This window comes from Falco peregrinus, chromosome 2, assembly GCF_023634155.1.
Source record: "Falco peregrinus isolate bFalPer1 chromosome 2, bFalPer1.pri, whole genome shotgun sequence".
Lineage (NCBI taxonomy): Eukaryota > Metazoa > Chordata > Aves > Falconiformes > Falconidae > Falco > Falco peregrinus.
In genome coordinates, this window is record NC_073722.1 from 90,700,051 (window position 1) to 90,718,882 (window position 18,832).

General features: G+C 41.3%; 1 protein-coding gene across 3 annotated transcripts in view; it reads left to right on the forward strand.

Annotated features, from left to right (window-relative positions):
- Positions 1–419: 419 nt before the first annotated feature.
- TAOK3 (TAO kinase 3) overlaps positions 420–18,832 on the forward strand; it is a 93,021-nt gene continuing 74,608 nt past the window's right edge. The window contains exons 1-2 of one of the 3 annotated variants that reach the window (XM_055796890.1): positions 420–588; positions 1,464–1,526. The gene's annotated coding sequence lies outside the window, so the exon portion shown is untranslated. The remainder of the gene's footprint in view (positions 589–1,463; positions 1,527–18,832) is intronic. The other 2 variants (XM_055796888.1, XM_055796889.1) reach the window with 2 other exon arrangements.

Here is an 18,832-nt window from a genome sequence, read left to right on the forward strand (position 1 = left end):
TGACATCAGGTATTAAAACCTGCTTTTTTACTTGGCCGTGACACGGCTTCCTCAGACACCCAAGGCTCCTACAGGCCCGGCCCCGGCCCCTCACACCCCTGGGGCCAACCCCTCGAGCCCCGAGCCCGCTATGGGCGGCGACATCGCCTACCCCAGGCCCTGAGGGGCTCCCCCCCGTCCCGGTTTGGGGGGCGGCCCCCCAGCCACTAACGGGGGCCGCCAGACCGTGACCGGCACCACGGAGCCCTCGCTCCCGCCGGGACCGCGCAGGCGGCTGAATCGAGCGCCGATGCTACAGGGGGGCGATCGATGAGGCGGCGCCGCTCCGCTGCCTGCCCGGGTAGCCGAGCGCCGATGCCCCCTCCCCTCCTCTCTCCCTCCCGCCCAACGGCGGACAGGCCGTGGAGCCGATCGCCGAGCTGCCGCGCGATTGGCCGCGCCTGGCGGGGGGAGCCGCACCTCGGGCGGCGGTGGGGCCGTGGCAGGAAGCGGCGGGGACGAGGACGGGCCGGCGGACACCTTCCTTCTCTCCTCCCGCCTCTCTCCCAGGCGCCGCGGACGTGGCCCGCTGCCGCCGGCCGGCACCAGGTGAGCGAGGCGCAGGGGCGAGAGCCGCGGCCGTGAGGCGAGGCGGCCGCCGGCACCGGCTGAGGGGGCGCGCGCCGAGGCTTCGCCTCTGACAGGCGGATCCCGCCGGGGTGGGGAGGCGGGCAGCGCCGGCCGGGGCAGCGGCGGGGAGGGGGGCGCTCAAAAAGCACTTTCGTGCCGTCCCGGGGGCGTGGGGGGTTCGCTACCGGCCCGGGGGGTGCCGGTGTCCCGGGGGCGCCTTACGGCGAAGCTCCCCGGGGGCTGCGCCCGCGGAGGGGCCCGCCCGCCCGCTCCCCTGGGGCCGCTGAGGGGCCGGGATAGCCGCCCGCCGCTTGAGGTGAGGGGTCGGGGGGTGCGAGCACCCCGGGCAGCTGCGCCCGTCCTGCGGCGGCTGGGGTGCAGGGGCAGGGGACGGGGGGCAGCTCCCCCGCGGGTCGTGCTGGTTTCCGCGGGGCTCCCGCACGCCGCCGCCGGGCGCGGTGGGGGAGCTGGCGGGGAGCTGTGCGGGAAGTTGGAGGTACGGGACAGCGGCTGCGGCGCGTTACAGTAACCGGTGCGGAGGGGGAGATGCCTCGGTGGGAGAGAGTAGACCGGGAGAGAGCAGGGAAAGCGCCTCCGTCCCCTTCACCTGCAAGCCAGGGACTCTGTCACTGCTCGGATAAGCGCTGTTTGTCTCTTAAGGTTACTACCCCTCAGATCTGTTTGTAAGTAAGTAGTTTAAAACGACATCAGTATTTGGCCTAGTGAAATTCAAGTGTAAGGGGGAGCTTGGTTACTGTCAGCTTTCTGTAAACTGAGTTGGCAATAATTATATAATTCTGGTCTTAGCAGATGTATCTGTCCTTTTAATGACATTAAGAAATGATTTACTGTAGGTGCTGAATGTCATCTAGCAGCACTCATATTTGCGTGGGAAGGAGAAAGAAGGAGGACACTAGGCAAGTACTAAGCCTTTAGAATGTTGTTTTATATATATATCTTTTTCCTCGTGTCCTTTTCCCCCTCCACACCCCCTTCCACCTCCACCCAGAACATAAGCGGAATTAATTCCCTAATCCTATAACCATGATACTTCAAAAATTTAGTAGCCACAGACTAGCCCTTGTAGCATCCAGGTTTTCCCTGGTCACTTACTCAGCCTGGCCAGAAATGAGCAGCTCCATGCTGGATTTGCTGTCCACAGCCAGGGTGTTCTCCTCAGGATTGTGCTCCAGCAGTTGAACACTGATGTCATAGGTGTGCGGAGTATTCGGGCTCAGCACACAGTCTAGTGGCAGTTGCCATGTTTGTTTAAAAACAGCAAAACAGGTGGTGCTGGTATGGCCTCCCTGCTGTGCAGAAACCTCCTAGCAGGAGGACTTACCCAGGCTGTGGGAAAGCTGTGCTCGGTTCTACTTTCTGTGCAAGAGGATTTCAAATCACTCTGCCCATCTCACAGGATAGTGATCTAAATATGAAAGCAGTTCAGGGTTCTGGATCAATGGGGGATGCTCCTCACCTCTTCTGTGAAAGCTGTTCTGCAGTACACAACACGATTAAAAATTAACTGGGTAAGAGCACAACGGAGGTGTGACACTGTTGGCCACAGTTTATGGTGTTCATGTTTGGGTGAGGATAAGTGGGCTCCAATCTGTTCTCTAAGGTTTGCTTATATATTTGCAACAAGTGTTTAGGATGCTACAGGGCTTAGAGTTATGTAACTTATTTTGCTAGTAGTCATTACTTTAATATATCTTGTACTAGATCTATTAGAGTACGTGTTGGTATTTCTACATTGATAATGGATTGTTTATGAAGTAATATACCATGCTTGTTCCTTAAAACTATATTATTTCTGGTAACTAGCTAATTCTGAGTTCTCAGGGAGTAATGTAATAATAGGGAGTGTTTTAAATGTGAATACCTGTTCACAAACTCTCTTTTAACATTGAAATTCATACAAATATCTAACAACTTAATTCTTTTATGCGCTCTCAGAGAGGCTGCAAACTCTTCCTATCTGCATTAATGTATAGTTTTTTCAGGTTTTGTCAAATCAAGATTTCTTACTTACTCTATAGCTCATCATATAACTTCCTTTGGCATCTGATTTGAGAACTTGACCTAAATTGTTTCCATCTTCCCCTCACAATATGAGGGTTTTCATATTGCAAACAAATTCTTCTGGATGTGTATTACAGTGATTCTCTGTATGTACTTCCCTTTTGCTTAGTTACGTACATTATCAGTAAAAAAGGATCCTTGCAAGTCAAAACTTTTAAAGATTAGATGTTTCTACTTAGGTGCGTTCCGAGTATGGATCTTGTATCAACAAGCTTTTTGCTGTTAAATTTATTTTTCATAGTGTGTTGCAGGATGGGGTGGTCTTTCAACAGAACCGGCCTGTGTGCCTTCTGACTAATCAAGCTGTCTTGCCTGTGAGAGAAACACCGTATGCAACTAGCCTCGAGTTTTCTGGGCTGACAGAGGCAGTGCAGGAAACCCTATGGCTGAGGAGGAGAGGGCTACAGCGTCGGTGAAGTTTGCTGCGCAAAGGGTGGGGTCAGTGAGTTTGGACCAGGAACAGAGTAGTTTTCTCCATTTACAGGTTTTCGTTCAGGTTGTTCTGCAGCCTCGTGAAATGCTGCAACATTCACATTATGAGAAAAGGCAGAGGAAGAGGTGTTCATTAAATGCTTTCAGTTCTACTTATTTGTTGATTTTACAGGGAAAAAAACTTAGTGTCTAAGTTTGCTTTTAAACAGAAAACAGACCTTCTGTTTTAAGACAGAGTTCAGATTCTTTTAATAGAACCTATCTATGGTTCAGTCACAGAATTTACAACAAACTGAGTTTGAATAGAAGTGCAATTTTAGTATCAAAGATTAAAGAACTAGTTTTTTATAAAATTGTATTTCAACACATGCTCAGCTTTTATAATAGATGTGCTTTTACACAACAGGAACAAAATAATCAAAGTTGTAAACCCAAAAGAGTGTTTTATTTTACGCTTATTATTTTGAAACTACTTCCGTATTTGAAGGCCATTGATTAAATCAGAATGATTTGATTGCCTTTGGCTTAGTGCTGTGTAATAAACATTGTGCAATTGCATTGCGCCTGCTTGTTCATTAGTCCTTTCAAGGGTAGCTTAGTGAGTTTTCCAGACAGTCTTGTTATCACTCACTGAAATCACTGCAGTAGGTTTGTTGTCATTTATTGAGTGAAACATATTTTAGAAAGTATTGATCTGATAAATGTAGGAGTTCCTTAGATATTTTGGGTAAAAAGAAGGAAATCTCTTTTCCTGTTTTTACACAGGTAGCACACATTCTGTCTTTTCATTTTGATCTGCTGGCTGTATTACAGCACACGAAGCGCGATTGTATAATGTGCACTGCTTAAAATCATCATTGGTATTGCAGGCCAGGAACTGTAATCTTTGTGAACCTCAGTTCCTAATTAATGAGGAGGAAAGTTGAAATAGAAATTAAAGTAAATTAATTGGGTGTGGTCATCATCTCCTGAGCTACTGAAGGCTGTTGGAAATCAGAGTGCTCTCCTAGTTAGTTATACTGTGGCAGTTTCTGTTGCATCTTTATAAAGCCCCACTTCACAGCATTGAAGAGCAATACTTCTAATGTGACATGTTGTGCTTATTCTGTAGAGCTATATCATGGGTATTTAATTTTTACTTCCTGTTGGAAATGTGAAAACATATGTTTGTAAAGGTCGGTAGGTTTTGCTCTCAGATTGGAGAAAGCTGGAGTACTGCTAGTATTTTATTTTTAAAAAAAAATTTGTTGTTTCAGTGAATTCAAAGAAATTGTGGCAATTTAATTGTCTAGGTGGCTCAGGTAAGCTTGCTGAGGATGGCAAAGAATGCATTTGATTTGAGCAGTTTCTAAGTTTTCTTGTTTGTATACTGATCCTTGTGTTTGTGTTGTCTTACTGGACTTTCCCTTTGTGTAAGAAATTGTTAGTTTAATTTGTAAGGGCAGGGAAATTTCAAATTTAATATAGTGAGCTTACAAAACAAGTTTGTCTGAGTTGTTAATGAAGTAAGCACTTATGCCCTTGAACAGGTAATAGCTTGATGTTGATGTAATTACTATTTTTTCCCCACCCTGAATATTAGGTCAAAATGGACTCTGGTTTATTTCAAATTTAATGAAACCAATGGTTATGTGGGAACGCGCAGTTGCATGCCTTCCTACTGTGCTACAAAAGGCTTTTAAATAAGGACATTCTCACAGTTCGTTTGACATAATAATTTCAGTCTGTCTTTCTGAATATTAGTATAATTAGGTATGGTTGGATCATGGGGGTTAGTTGGGCAAAGCTTGAGAGCATAGCTCATTCAGATGAACTAATCTTCATCAAGTTGCCTTTAAAGTCTTTGGCTGGTAAATTCCCCCTGTTTGCACCCCCTTCAGCTGTCACTGTTGATTATGACACTGGGTTGAAAGACCAGGTAATTCCTCAAAAGAAGGGCAAATAGTGACTTTGATGTGTCGTGTTTTCAGGCCTTCATGCCTTTGCTTTGGTATGAGCAGCCTTTATGCTGTGGGTTGTGCTGTCTTTGGGAAGACGGAGAAAGCTGTTTGTACTTAATCTAAGAAATTGTTACTTAAGAGTGGAGATGTTAACCCCAAAGTCTTGGATAAACTCCTGTCTATAGAACTGTATGCTGCCTACTGCATTTCCCTGTAGTCTGAAATGTGTACATGGGTTTCTTTCGTATTTGTTTTGGGTTTTTTACTTTTCTCACAAACAACTCTCCAGAATTACTGTGATGTAGAGTGTGGCAGATGTTATATTCCAGAGTAACCGCTCTTCAGCACTAGGAGGAATTAATCTGGTATGTAGTGTATGTATTTTCACATTTGTTAAGCAGTTTAGGATGAAAGGTGTTATGACTACCAGACACTATAATCATTTTATGAGCTGGATGTCTTTATTAGATTGGAATTGAAGAATGTGTGCCAGATTTTGTGTACAGTGAGTCTGCTTCTGGAGAGACACAAATAGTGTGCTCACTTCCTACATTAAAACTTTTTTCCCTTTAATTTTAAGTAAGTGAGCTGCAATTCTGTTACACAGAATCTGGCATAAAACTGAGTAGATTTATTTAGGGTTGCCCTTGAACATTGTGAGTGTTTAAGCCAGATTTACAAGAATATAGTCACGGATGATTCATGTTGAGATGATGTTTTTCTTCCTTGTAATGGGACTAGGTAGCATATGGTATCGCTGAAAATTGTTAAATGCAGAGCACTGATTTATTACACAGCAAAAAGTTTGGATTTTTTAGTCTAACGCTGAGCAGAAAGCTTTGTAAACAGCTCTGGCTGCTGGTTTGAATTGGCTGCACTACTGTGTTGTAGTGGTAAATTTTCAAAAGTATTCCTTTAAATGAAAACATCACTCTTCACAGTTGTGTGTGTGCCCCCCATTGCAATGGAGTGAATATATGAACTCACTGGATTTTTCATTAAAGGAGAGGGGAATTATTTTTTTTTTTTTTTTTAAAGACTGCCTGAAACAGCTTTGAATGTATTGCTCATCAGCTCTGCCTTGACAGTTCACCTAGCCTTTTAGCCATCCAGAGGGATGCTTATTTTCTTACGGTTCAGTCATGCTCTATGGGATGACAACTTAAAAAATGAAATCCTTGTCTTATGTGGGAAGTAGAGGTATTAAGACTGTGTAAATACATAGTTTTCTTCCAGTCTAGCCAAAACCTCTTCCTTCTGTGTTTTGGCGTTTGGTTTTGGCTTTTGTCTTCTTTTTTTGACTCCTGGAGGGTTTTTTTGGTGGGGCAGATAGGAAAAGAAAATACTCCTTGACCCTTCCAGTGCGCGAGGGAAAGTGTACTAAAGTACAGTTATAGAGAACATAAATTCCCATTGTCTATTTCCTTGTGCTCTCCTGATTTTTTTTTTATTCATCTTTTAGATGATTATAATGTTTTCGGAGCGGGCATAATTTCTGCTGTGGCTTTGTAGGTCTTACTACAGCATAAGTGAAGCTCACAGGTGCTATAGTAATATAGATAATAAATAGCTGGTCATAGGAGTACATTGATTATGCTTTTTCAAAAATGAATTAAGCAATAAGGAGGAACCTTCCATTTAAACCTTAGAGCAGTATTTGTGTTTGTCTTTTCCTTTAATAAAAAACTTGATTCTAATTTATTTGTAAACATTAAAGTACCGTTTAAGACAGACCTTATGCCAAATTTGGTACTGCTATAATGGATTTACCATCTCATTAAAGGAGATGGGAATTAGGTCAAAGATACATAGTATCTGTTAGAAAGAATATATATGCTCCCGCAGCTTTGTAAGTTTTTGCATAAAAATCAGATGAGTCTGTTGTCTTACTTGGTTTATGACAATCTGCCTTTCAGTTCAGGGTTACTTGTGTGTTTCTTTCCTCTTATTTTGACTTGTTCAGGTAAAGTTTAAGTATGCTGTATCCTTAAAAAAAAAAAATACTTGACATCATTAAAAAACTGATGTTATTTAATAAAAGGAAGTAGTATCTATCGTTAAGGGAATTAACTAATGACCTCTTGTTACCATCGCCTCCAGGATCTTAGATCCTCCCTTCACTTGCCTCATTCTTAGTCATAGATTGGAAAAGGAAAACAGGCTTTCCCCCCTCCCCCAACTCCTAAGCAGTTTCTCAACTTCAGATGAACTGATCGTTGACCTAAACCATGTGAATAAACTGAAGTCAAGAAAATACTCCCTTTCCTCTTGCAGAACATACTACTGTTATTAAAACTTGCCTAGCATGTCAATTAACTCTAGTTCCCAGTTTTCACCTGTACATAGAATATTTTGTAAAAGCACTAGCCTCAAATGAATTTTAATTTATAACATTTTTAAGATTAACATTGGTTGTGGTTTCAGTTTTAACTCTAAGCTTCTTTCAAAAGAGGGGAAAAACATTTCTTATCTGGAAAGTATGCGAGTGGCAGAGCAGATAAGATAATTGAGACCTAAATGTGAGCTGGGATGGAAACAGTCTCTGTTAAGAGTCAGGTCTCATCCGCTTTGCCACAGTCAGGCGGTGCTTTAATGCATACTAATGCGATGAGTTTTCTCATCCTGTGGAGAATGCAGTGAATTTTGACTCTGCTGCTGCTTTTGCATTAAGAGACACGAGCCTTTAGCTGAAGTCTTAGAGGCTCATATTTTTACAGTCATGAGCTTTTTGTCATTTGGGAAGCAGGCAGCCAAAAATAGGAGGATTTTATGGCTCTCCTGCCTGTAATCACATTTTGCTCCTAAAGTAAGGAATAGAAATAAAAAAAAATGTTCCAACTTGTTACACTTAGGCAGTCATTTCCCAGAATTTCTTGTGTGCATTTCCTTCTCTGTGGAGGATAACAAGCTTTCCATTTTCAGCTCTTCCCATAGACTAAAAGCGCCTGTTATGGTGGTAAAGCATGTGTGTTCAGCACTTGATAATGGCCCAGGTGGGTGGGAGGTAGTAGTGCAGGTATCTAAAAGGACAAACTACTGTAATTACTTTTTAATACACTGTCTTATTTTTACTGTAACTCTGCTTTTGCAATTTACAACTTTGTATTTTAGGGTTGCCTTACTAGAAAGTATGTAATTTCAAATGAAGTTTGACTTACAGAAGCAGATACAAGAGGCTTTTTTTTGTTACAAAATCAGTATTAGGCTTAATATTTTGATCCAGGAAATCTAGTCCAGCAATTAGACCTGCTGCAGGTGTCAGAAGCTGTAATCCAGAAAAGGAGCTGGTTCTTTGTAGCGCCGTATCAACCATGACATGAATCAAAACATACTGAAGTTGCACATTTGGGAGCTATAGAAACTGCAACTAAATGTGTGATACACAACAGGAGCAGTTCAGATCCTAAAGGCTGACTGAATATTACTTTGGACAAGTGCTCCAAATCTCAGGTGTGTTGGGGTCCTTCTCTACATTTCAGGTTTCCAGCTTTATGTTATAGTGAGATTTCTGCTAGTATGGCCACGATCATTTAACACCTTAGAATGAAGTAGCAGAAAGTTGCTGACTAAGGCTTGTTGTTTATTTTCTTTTTCCTGGCTACCTGAGTATTCTAGACAATGTTGTTTATATTTTTGAGCAGTTTTATTGTTTCTTGATATACTGAGTCCAAACCAGCCATAGGTGGTAAAGTGAGGTTGTGGTGTGATCTGTTACACATTTTGTATTGGATCCAGGCTCTGGAGACATCCAGAGAGGCAGAGGGTCAAGAACCCCAGTGTACTGACATGCAGGCTGGTGACTGGAGCCCCAGGCTACCAGTACAGCTCTGCTGGTGTTTAAGGTCAACTCCTTGCAAATATTTTAGGAAGGCTTATATTCAAATGCTATTTATAAGACCAGACTAATTTCTTTCTTCATAATGATGGTGTGTTGGCTGATGACAGGGCAGGAATCTGGAAGATCTGGATTCTGTATGCCACTAGTCAGCTGCATATCCGCAGGGAAGTCGTTTGCTAGCTTTCTGCCTCAGTTTTTTATCTGTATTTACATGGGGAAAAAAAAAAAAGCTGACTAATACATGTCTCACAAGGCTATGAGAGCACAGTTAGTAGCCTCATGCTGTGAGACCTTTGGAAAACACTATAGGAATGTTCAAGGGGCTTATTATGGTTAAGGCCCTTGCAGTGAGAGAACTGGTTAAGCCTGGGTTATTGTTAGACCATTCATTAAGGAGACCTAATAGTTGAAGCTATGATAGTAGCTGTTCCTGGTTTCACCTTCAATTACCCTGGGCAGATACAGACTGCTGCAATGCTGGAGCGCTGCAGTGATCTGGAGTAGAACTAGAGCATATACATTAATGTTTGAGTCTGCCTTGAGCACTTCATTTCTGTTTCACGGCAGGTTTTGCATGCAGGTCATGCTGTAGCCTAAGTGAATTTTTGCAGTTTAACATCATGATGATTACTTATTCTGCCACTAGTGAGCCTTTAGCACCTTCTTGCCAGAATAAATACTATATATTCAGCTGAATTTTTCCTGTGTGTTTGCCTAACACTTTTAATCTGCCATGTTTTGACTTTAAATTGAACAAAACAGTAAAAAAATGTATTAGGCAACAGAAATTCTAGTACTCAGTATTAAAAGGTGTAAACTAAATATTAACCTCTTGAGATTTGGCCATCTTCAAGCTCAGGTTGTCCTTTCACAACCTGTAGTCTTTTGACAACCTGTGAAACTTCTGTGTGAATGCTCATGTTGTGGTTTTTAAAAATTCATTTGATAGTATGTTGGTAAAATACCTGTCAGAATTTTATCCCTTCTGGCCAGCATTATAATAAGCAACTATGCAAGAAAAAGAGAAAAACCGATTTTAAGAAAGACTGGCTATCAGGGTTTTTTTCCAAAACTAAGTAATCTTGTCAGTTGTTAGCAATGGGATCTTATTAAACTTTAATAACTTTCTTAAAATTCAGCAGTGCCACACTCGTGTACTTGAAAGTCAAGATACAGTCTTGACAACTGAGGTCTAAATCCTTGTATTTCTGTTTGTGTTTGGAGTTTCATCTCTTTATGATTGTATATGCAAGCTGTTTTCTGTGTCTTGACAATTTGAAATGTATTGACTGAAAGAAAATTACAGACTTGGATTCCTATTAAACACAGGGCTTGAGGAGGTAGAGATCAGGGGTTTGGGAGCATGAAATGGGTTGTGAATGTTAAATCATGAGTCTGTAAATTAACATGAATTTTAAGTTGATGTTACTGCTGAATTAAAACCAGCTGTTACTTTAGCCTCTCCTTGCCCCCACTGAGTTGTGTTGGCATAACCTTTGTGCTACCAGAGTGTGATACACAGTTAGGAAACTGACCCAGCTGCAAAATAACCATGTTTAGCAAAGCCAGTGGTCTGGGGGTAGGAACAGACAGATGGGGAATGAGGGTGAGGCTGAAAGGTAGAAACTTCTCCCTAGGGAAGTAGGGGCAGTACTGCTGAGTTATACAATGAGTTACTTTTTTTTTTTTTTTAAGAAAGATAATACACCAAACAAAAAACCCCACATACTACTGTTGAGTGTAAGTTCATGAGTAAATTAGTGAGTTTCACTTTCTGTTTCTTGTGCATGAGCAGGGTCTAGCAGCATTTGTGTTGTCTTGGGCTGCAAGCTGCAGGGCTGAAGACTCGAATCCAAATCAACATGACCTCCTTTCACTGCATTTTACCTTGTGTTCGGAAAGCGCTTTTTTAGGAATCCCATGTTCAGTGCTTTATATTGATTATGCCTGCCTTTTGGGTTTTTTAAAATGTTTTTGTGTTCAGATATGCAATATAAACAAGGAAAGGATTTTTTGCAAGGCTGACATGTTTTGCTGTAAGTTAGTTTTTCTGTGTTTTATAGCCTATGCAGAAAAATATCCTTGCCTTAGGAAATGGGGGAAACCCACAAGCAGAATGCTTGTCTCGGGCAGTGAGAATACACATAAGCAAACAGGTATTGTCAGACACAAAGTTTTGTTTCATACTTCGGGTATACATCAGCTTTTCAAAATGTTGGGTCATGGCACCGTATGACAGGAATCATGTGAAGGTGAAGCTATGTATTAATGTTAAAGTCCTATTTGTTCTTGAAGTGTGAGAATTACTTGCAGTATGTAACCAAGAACCTAAAATTAGAAAAGGAACCACCAATGCATATAAACTTTCTTCAAATAGATTGTTTCACTAACACAAATGAGGCAAGTTTCCATTTGTTTGCCTTTTTCTTTACAAAGATCTTTAGTTTAGGTAAGCAGTACAGCACAACAGCAATCTTTTGAGCATTGCTGAGCCCACCTGGCTTCCAAAACCATCCAGGGCATTTGTGGTGAATGTGTAAAGAATAAAACATCTCATTTAAATGACATTTGGCTTCTGGTGGCAGGACCTCCCTGTCCAAAGAGCACTTGCAGCTGTTGTCGGTGAAGCTGTGGGTAAGAGTCTCAAGGGTGTGTAGAGAGGAAGTCAAAGAACTTTCGCATTTACGATCTCTGTCTTCCCAGTTGCCTTAAACAAAAAGGACAGCTTAATTTGTGTCATCATTCATAAATTAAGAACTCTTGAGAGGTTCAGCTGAATGCTGAGTGTCTGGACGAAACTCCCTCTCTGTCCTGTGCTTTTGTATTCCTGCAGCTTGATAGCTGTGTTGGAGATGGTAAGATTGTGTACATGAAGAGTTACCGCTCTCATCTTGGGTGCCTGGCAGAAGGAACTTCCTAGTGCTGACTGCTAACATTGAAGAACCACGGGTGTTTGCTGCTGCTCTCAGCAAAAGGGGGATGTAGAGTGGAATCTACCTTCCCCCCAGCTGAAGACTGATTTAAGACAACAGTTGCAAAGCTCAGACTGACTTAATGAAATAGTTTGCTATCCTTCCAGTCACCAGAGGTCTGTCCTGGTTGAGGCAAGCAACTAGGAGGAGTTGTGGTGGTTTTTCTTTAAAAAAAACCAGGGTATTTAAAACCAGACTTTTGCACTTTGGTGGTTAACTGGTGGTCAGGGAGCTGCATCTATACGCAGCAGGGAAGATTTTGGTTCCTGTTTGGGTATGTGGCACACCCTGCCCAGGCTGCTGTGCCCAGCGGTTAGCGTTCCCTCTGGAGGTGCATTAATATGAGGTATATGACCTGGAGCCATCTCCTGGTCTAAGTGCATTTTTAAATAGGACATTTTAGTGTCAGGGTACCAGTAGAGAACAAAGTCTTTTGAATAACTGTCATGTGATTTATTCTGTCTTCTCAGGGGAAAAACTGTATGTGATGTAGAGGGGTTTTTCTATTCATGAATTTGTACATGCTGCCTCTTTTTTTAGAGAGGGCAGATTAGAGGAGAACACCTTTCCTTTTTAGTGGAAGCTTGCAAAGATTTTTTGGAAGGCTTTTGCTGCTTCTGTACATTACTCTGATGTCTAGGACACCTTTTGAGTGGCACATCTGCACAATTAAGTTTTACATTATCCTAGGTTTCCTTTTTTTTTCTTCTTCACCCACTATCACTTTGTATCACATTATATTTTATGTACAAACAGTGAAACACAAATACACCTAAAATGTTCTCCTTAAAAGGTTGCGTTTTCAGGGAGGTTTAATCCCTGTACTGGCATTAACAGCAAGATAAATGAACATGCTGATGTTCTACAGTGAGATTAAACCAAATTTTTTTAGTGACACTTCAAGATGGAGGGCGCAAAGCTCAGAAATGAAAATTGCTTTTCTATTTTATGAGTAGTCAAAATATTTTGGAATTAAAGGCAAAATTGAAGTTGAGTAAATTGATATTTTTTTTTTAACTGCTTGTACTAAGAGCTCATTTTATATAATTACTGGGGTGTGACTTTAAATTCTGGGCAGGACTTTGTGGCTTGTTAGCATCAAGTTCAGCTTGTGATGTTGCAATGAAGAAGGAAGTGAACGTGTGCGTGCTTGGGGAGGGGGTGAGCAAAGCACTTCTGCCTAACCGCATAAGGTGGGAATTGCAGCTGGCTGGTTATTTTTAGCTTCTATCTCATTCTGAATGTGAATCTTTTTTTCATCAGAATGTTTGATAAATGAAGGTTTTATTGTTTTGAAGAATGTTTTTCACATTAAAAAGTACTAAACATAGACGACTTCTTCACCCCATTTTTATTCACTAAACCTTTAAGTCTTTTTAACCTCCCAGAGCTGCAGGACTGGGTGTGATGAATTTCATAAGTATCTCTATCTGCTGTTAATTTTCGCATTTGTACATCCGTAGCTAAGAGTATAAACATACTAGGGATTGGAAGGAAAGGTGAGAGACACCTTTTAGATCAGCCTCTGTAGCTGGAGAAATACAGAAGCTTAATTAAAGGAAAAAACTAAAAATAGTGGGTCTGATTTTGCTCCCTTCTTGCAAAAACCTGCAACATGTTCGTAAGGACTTTTTTGTGGGTAGGAGAGACAAGAGATACCATCAGTTTCCATCAGTGTGTTTTCCAGTCACTTGTAGTAGTGATTCATTTTTGTTCATTTGTTCATCCTGGCCTGAAGGAAGACATATAGAATGTTTCCATTTTAAGTTCTTCAGCATAATGGATGAATAGACTTACCCTTCCTGTGTTGATTTTTGCCACAGTGGGTGAGCTTTCCTTCCTGGGATCAGTCTGTTTTGCTGCACTGGCCTAAAATATCCACTCTCTGAAAGCTCTTGGTGTGCTATCAGAGCACCAGTGGAAGAAAACGTTCTAACCATTTTGCTTCAGGGTTGCTGATCTTAAAATGCACTGATAAAAATAACAAGCTTTCTAAGCACATATAGCAATGTTTTCCTGGCTCCCTGCCTCTTCCCCCCATATTAGATGCCATTAAAGGCTACCAAAACTCAACAATCCCCAAGTCAAGTGCGTAGTAGCCATGTGCATTTACTGCAGCATTAATAGTTTATTCTGGGCTTTCTTAAAGAAAATTAAGGAAATTTTTAATAGATGGAAGCCCTCTGCCTGCTTCCATGGTATGGTAAGTATCACGCAAGCAGCAGTAGTGCATGCATGCTTTTACTGCACCAGGTAGTATTCTTCAGCCTCTGGTAACAAGAGAGAGCTTGGGGATCCTGAGTTGTCTTCTGGTCTTTGGTTAGACTGCCAGCTGCACAAGTTGTGTTGCTACTTTTGTAAGGAATAGCTGTGAAACAGTCAGCTCACTTCAGAAAGGCCAGTAAAAAGCATTTGGAGTTTAAGTACTGTCTGTATCTGCTGACTTGTCACAACAGCTCTGAAAAACAGCGATGACCAGAAGAGATGAAAAGCTTTCTGTGTGCAGCAGAGGGTACGTACCCTGCTGTAATTTTGGGGCTGAAAGAGCAGAAGTAGAGATGGCTCATGGTAACCTTTAATAAACAGCATGGTGCTGACATGACAGTGAAATGCTGCCATATTGGGGCACTGGGGCCATATATTTTCTCTCCTTATTTACTCTTATACAATGTGTCTTGAAATTATTTTTATACTGCTTTAAACTGACTCATGCTGACTCAGTTTAGTTGTGAAATTCCAAGGGCTTACAATTTAGAGTAAGGTTTTCCTCTATTACCAGAGCATCTCTTATGTTGATCTTGAAGGATCTGCTGCTCTCCCTGTCGTCGTCTTTCCCCAAGACCGTTTCATTCACCAAGGTCATGTTAGGCTCAGTCTACATTTGCAAATATGTTTGTGGTGGCTCTTTCACATTTTCTGCTGAAGAAGCTGCATTGAAATCTGTGGTGTCTGATACTAAATAAGAAAGACCTGGTGGTGAATGCTTTCAATTACTGGTTGCATAAACCAACTCCGGTAGGAAGCACAGGGCTAAGAGGCATTTCCAGGCCAAGAGAGGCAGAAGTATTTGTAACAGTAGCTAAATTCCTTGTAACTTTTCCAGAATCTTTATAGAGTAATCTGGGCATATTCCACTGTTCTCAGAAGCAGCTTTAAAATTTTATCCTCCCTCCTAAATTACATGCCAAATGATGCATTTACAGAATTGAATCAAGAAACCTCTGGTGGCTCAAATGGAAATCTCAAACCCGTATGTAAGGTTCTTCTGAAGTGTGTAACTTACAGCAGGTGATCAGGAAGCTCTGCTGCCTGTGTTGGGACTGACTTAAACCCAGATCTCAAACCCCCAGAACTTCCAAGGACAAATGTGTACCAGAAAACAGACAAAATTTTGCTGTGGAGTATGTTTGAATAGCTTCTGAGCATTAGAATATTTGCTGGCCTGTAATTAATTTCAATTATGATATGTTTTGATTGGCTGTCAAAAACATGCTTTTGAATTTGATGCACATTTTGTGCTGGTCATCTTGTTCCTTGTCCTTAAAGTGGTGGTCCTCTGTCTGTCCCTGTCTTTGGAGGTAGTACAGCCTCTTGAAGGACACTTTGGCTTCTGTGTAGCCTTTAAAAATGTGCTAGTTTTGTTTAGCATTTGTCTTGGGTTACCCTTTGAGATTTACAGGGCATTTTATGTTTGTTTTGACTGTTAATTTATCTCACTTTCTCAGTAAGTCCAGTCTTTTCTGGCAGTGGGTTGTAGGATGGGAGGATTAGGATGTTCTCGGAGCCTGTGTTTGGAGTGCTGTGCTTCAGGGTGAGCACTTGGATTCTTTTTCCCTTAGCCTTTGTGTTGAATGTGTGATTGAAAAGGCTGTGAAATTAATGTGATTATAGAAATGAAATCAAGGGTTTGATGTTGTAGTCATTCAGATGTGAAATGACCTTGCTGCTTGTGCTTCCTTTAGCGCTTCTATGGTATTGCCCCATCTTTGGTAACAAAATACTCTAAGAGTCCTGCTGTTGCATAGTGGTGGGGCTTCTCCCACTCAGCTCATTTATTAATTTGTAAGCGTGGCACTGACATTTCAGTTAAACTGTTTTACACTCTGCAGACTTAAACGTTACTGGTCGTATTTACAGTATAGTGGCTGGTTAATAAATATACACTTGGCAAGCTGTGGGATGCTTGCCTGCTGTGTTATTATTAACATGTGGTGGGAACGGTTGTCTTCCCGAGTAACACTCGTATAGCTATAATGTACACAAAATGTTTTTTAAAACACTATTTTAAAATGCTAGTGTTCATATTCAGCTGTTGACCAGAGATGTGAATGATGCAGTGATGAGAGTTGGTGGTCTTTAAATTGCTGAATTAATGCAGATGTATTTCAGGGTGGTTTTTGTTTGATTGTTGTGGGTTTTGTGTGGTTTTTTTAAGAAGCATTTTGAAGCTGTACATGTTCTGTGTGTGTATAGTAGGGTAGCTAAATCATACTCTGGAAAAGACCAGTTTAAATCTACTTAATCCAGGCTAGGTGAATGTAGAGCTGCAATATAAGATTCCTGATGCCTGTTAGTGTAATTTAGCCTAGACTTACGGGTGCACAATGTCATACTGAAAACAGTGTCATGCTGAGCTCACTCTGCATCCTATGAAGCCACCTCGGGGATGCTACGCTTTGTGAGCACTGTCAGCTGAAAACTAAATTGGGACAACCAGATCACTGCATGGATTCTGCAGATGTTCTTCAGGTGGAACTTCCAGTGATGACTGACATCATGTGCCCAGCAGTCCTTACTGTTCGGAGATCCTGCTGAGTCTTAAAGCTTCCTGATTCTGCAAAATCAGTTCTTGCAGTTCTTGTGAGTGGGGGGAGCAACAGTGCTCTACTTCTCTCCATCAAACAGTTAAGCTACTTAGAAGCCATAGTTTTATTCTTTATAGAGAGGGAAATAAGACGGTGCAAGCACACCTTTATATTATATACATAATTGTGCTTACATTATACACTCTTCTTGTACTAATACAAACTCTTATGCATACAGTTAACATTTTACTAGAAAGGTGAAACATGACAAACATGAAAATAAAACAGCTACCTGTGAGCTTTTCTTCAGACTCCCAGAGATCTGTGTGACAAATCTGTTTTGTTTTGTATTTTGATCATGCTTCCTGTAGCTTAACTTAAAATATGTTAGGGCAGATGTTTGCCATTGTATGCATAGGCCTCCCCATCTAATGTACTTTCCTGTTGCTTCAGGGAATTTGGATTTGCATTTTTTGGAAAGCAGGAGGGACCTGGGATTTGAATGGATTTCCATATGTAGAAGTTTTGGTTACAGTGTTCAGGTTTTGTATCTTCATCTCATCTGTGTAGCACTGATTGCAGCTAGAAACAAGATACTGGATACATTAATATGGCTGTGTTGACATGTTTTGATTCTGCTTTGATATTGAATGAATTGCATTGCACTTGAAGGCCACATGACGTCTGAAAAGAGAAAACATACTGGTAAAATTTATATTCTCCTTTGGAACTAAACGAGCCATAAATTGCTGCGGTACAGGTCTGTGCCTTACTTTGTTGCTACCAACTGTAGTGATGTGGTTCGTTTGCACAAACCCTGAATTTATTGTACATATTTGCAAAGAATTCCAGCTACTTTGTATGGTGTGATACCTGGAAATGCCCTAATCAGGAATCTTCTGAAGAAAATTCAACAGCTGGGAAAAAATAAAATCATCTTAGGCTATGTCTGATGCTGATAAGGGGGTTCTGTGAGTGCTGGGGAAAACTGTGTGTTATTATAGTTGTTTTATCACCTGCTATGGAAGGCTTGCTTATACTACTGATTGCAGAATAAGCAACTTTTATAAGTTGAAAGTTTAACTGAAAGTTTCTAGTTGCTGCTTTGAACTTGCTCGTACAGTTCTTGTTACAGTGCTCCTGTGGTAATTAAGCACTTGTCAACAGCCAAGTACTACGTAGTTATCTTTGTTCTTGTTGACAAACTACTGCTAATTTATTACAATAGCATTGAGGACTATTCAAATATAGTGCCACATTTAGCAAAGCTATGTAGGAAATCGTATTTGAGTTCATGCTTGGAGAAATCCATTGTCGCTATAAATATTGCAGATAAATGGGATGGTGTCCCATTTTACAGTAAGTCTCTTGTCTTGAGAGAGCTAACGACCGGTCCGTGGTTGTACAGGGAGCCTGTATGAGTCTGGGAACTAATTGTCAGTAAAGACCAAATTCCCTCTTATGGACTGTTACTGGGACAGCAGATAGGTTTTTTTTGTACTCAAATGCTGGGGCTTTAATTCCCTTTGCAGTCCCTTTCATGGTGAAAAATAGTGAATTTTACTGTGTCAGTGGTATTGTGGAAACAACTGTCCTTCCAAGTAGTTCAGCCTTAATGGGATGGGGTGTTGCTGGTTTGTGGTGGATTTGTTCACTCCATTGATAGATGGGGATGTAACTTAAAGGTATTCAAAAGTGAGGTGGAATTTCTCTTTTGTCCTACTGGATTTTTATCAAGAGTCCTGGTAATTCAAGAAGGCCATCTTGTACTTTCTGAAGGTGACACTACTACTATTCAGTAATTCTAGGAGCCTGAGGGCTTATCTGGAAGTGTTACTAGTTTGCTACTTGCGCACAAATGTTTGAGCTGTTATTATCAGCTTAGAAGTCAAAACCAAAAATGTATTGTTATTTGGAGTACGCCACCAGTGCTCCAAGACTGTATGAATTTTCATAGATATCCTGTATCCTCCTAGTTTCTTTGCAGCTGTATTGACCATTTGACCATATTGAAATTGGTCAAAACAATATAAAATAACTTCATAAAAGTTTGGCTTGGAACTTGAATTTGTGCCTAGCAAAAGACTCGTCTCATCAGTACCTAGTAATGTAAAAACTAATTCTATGTTGTCAGTGAAGTTGCATTCTTTCATT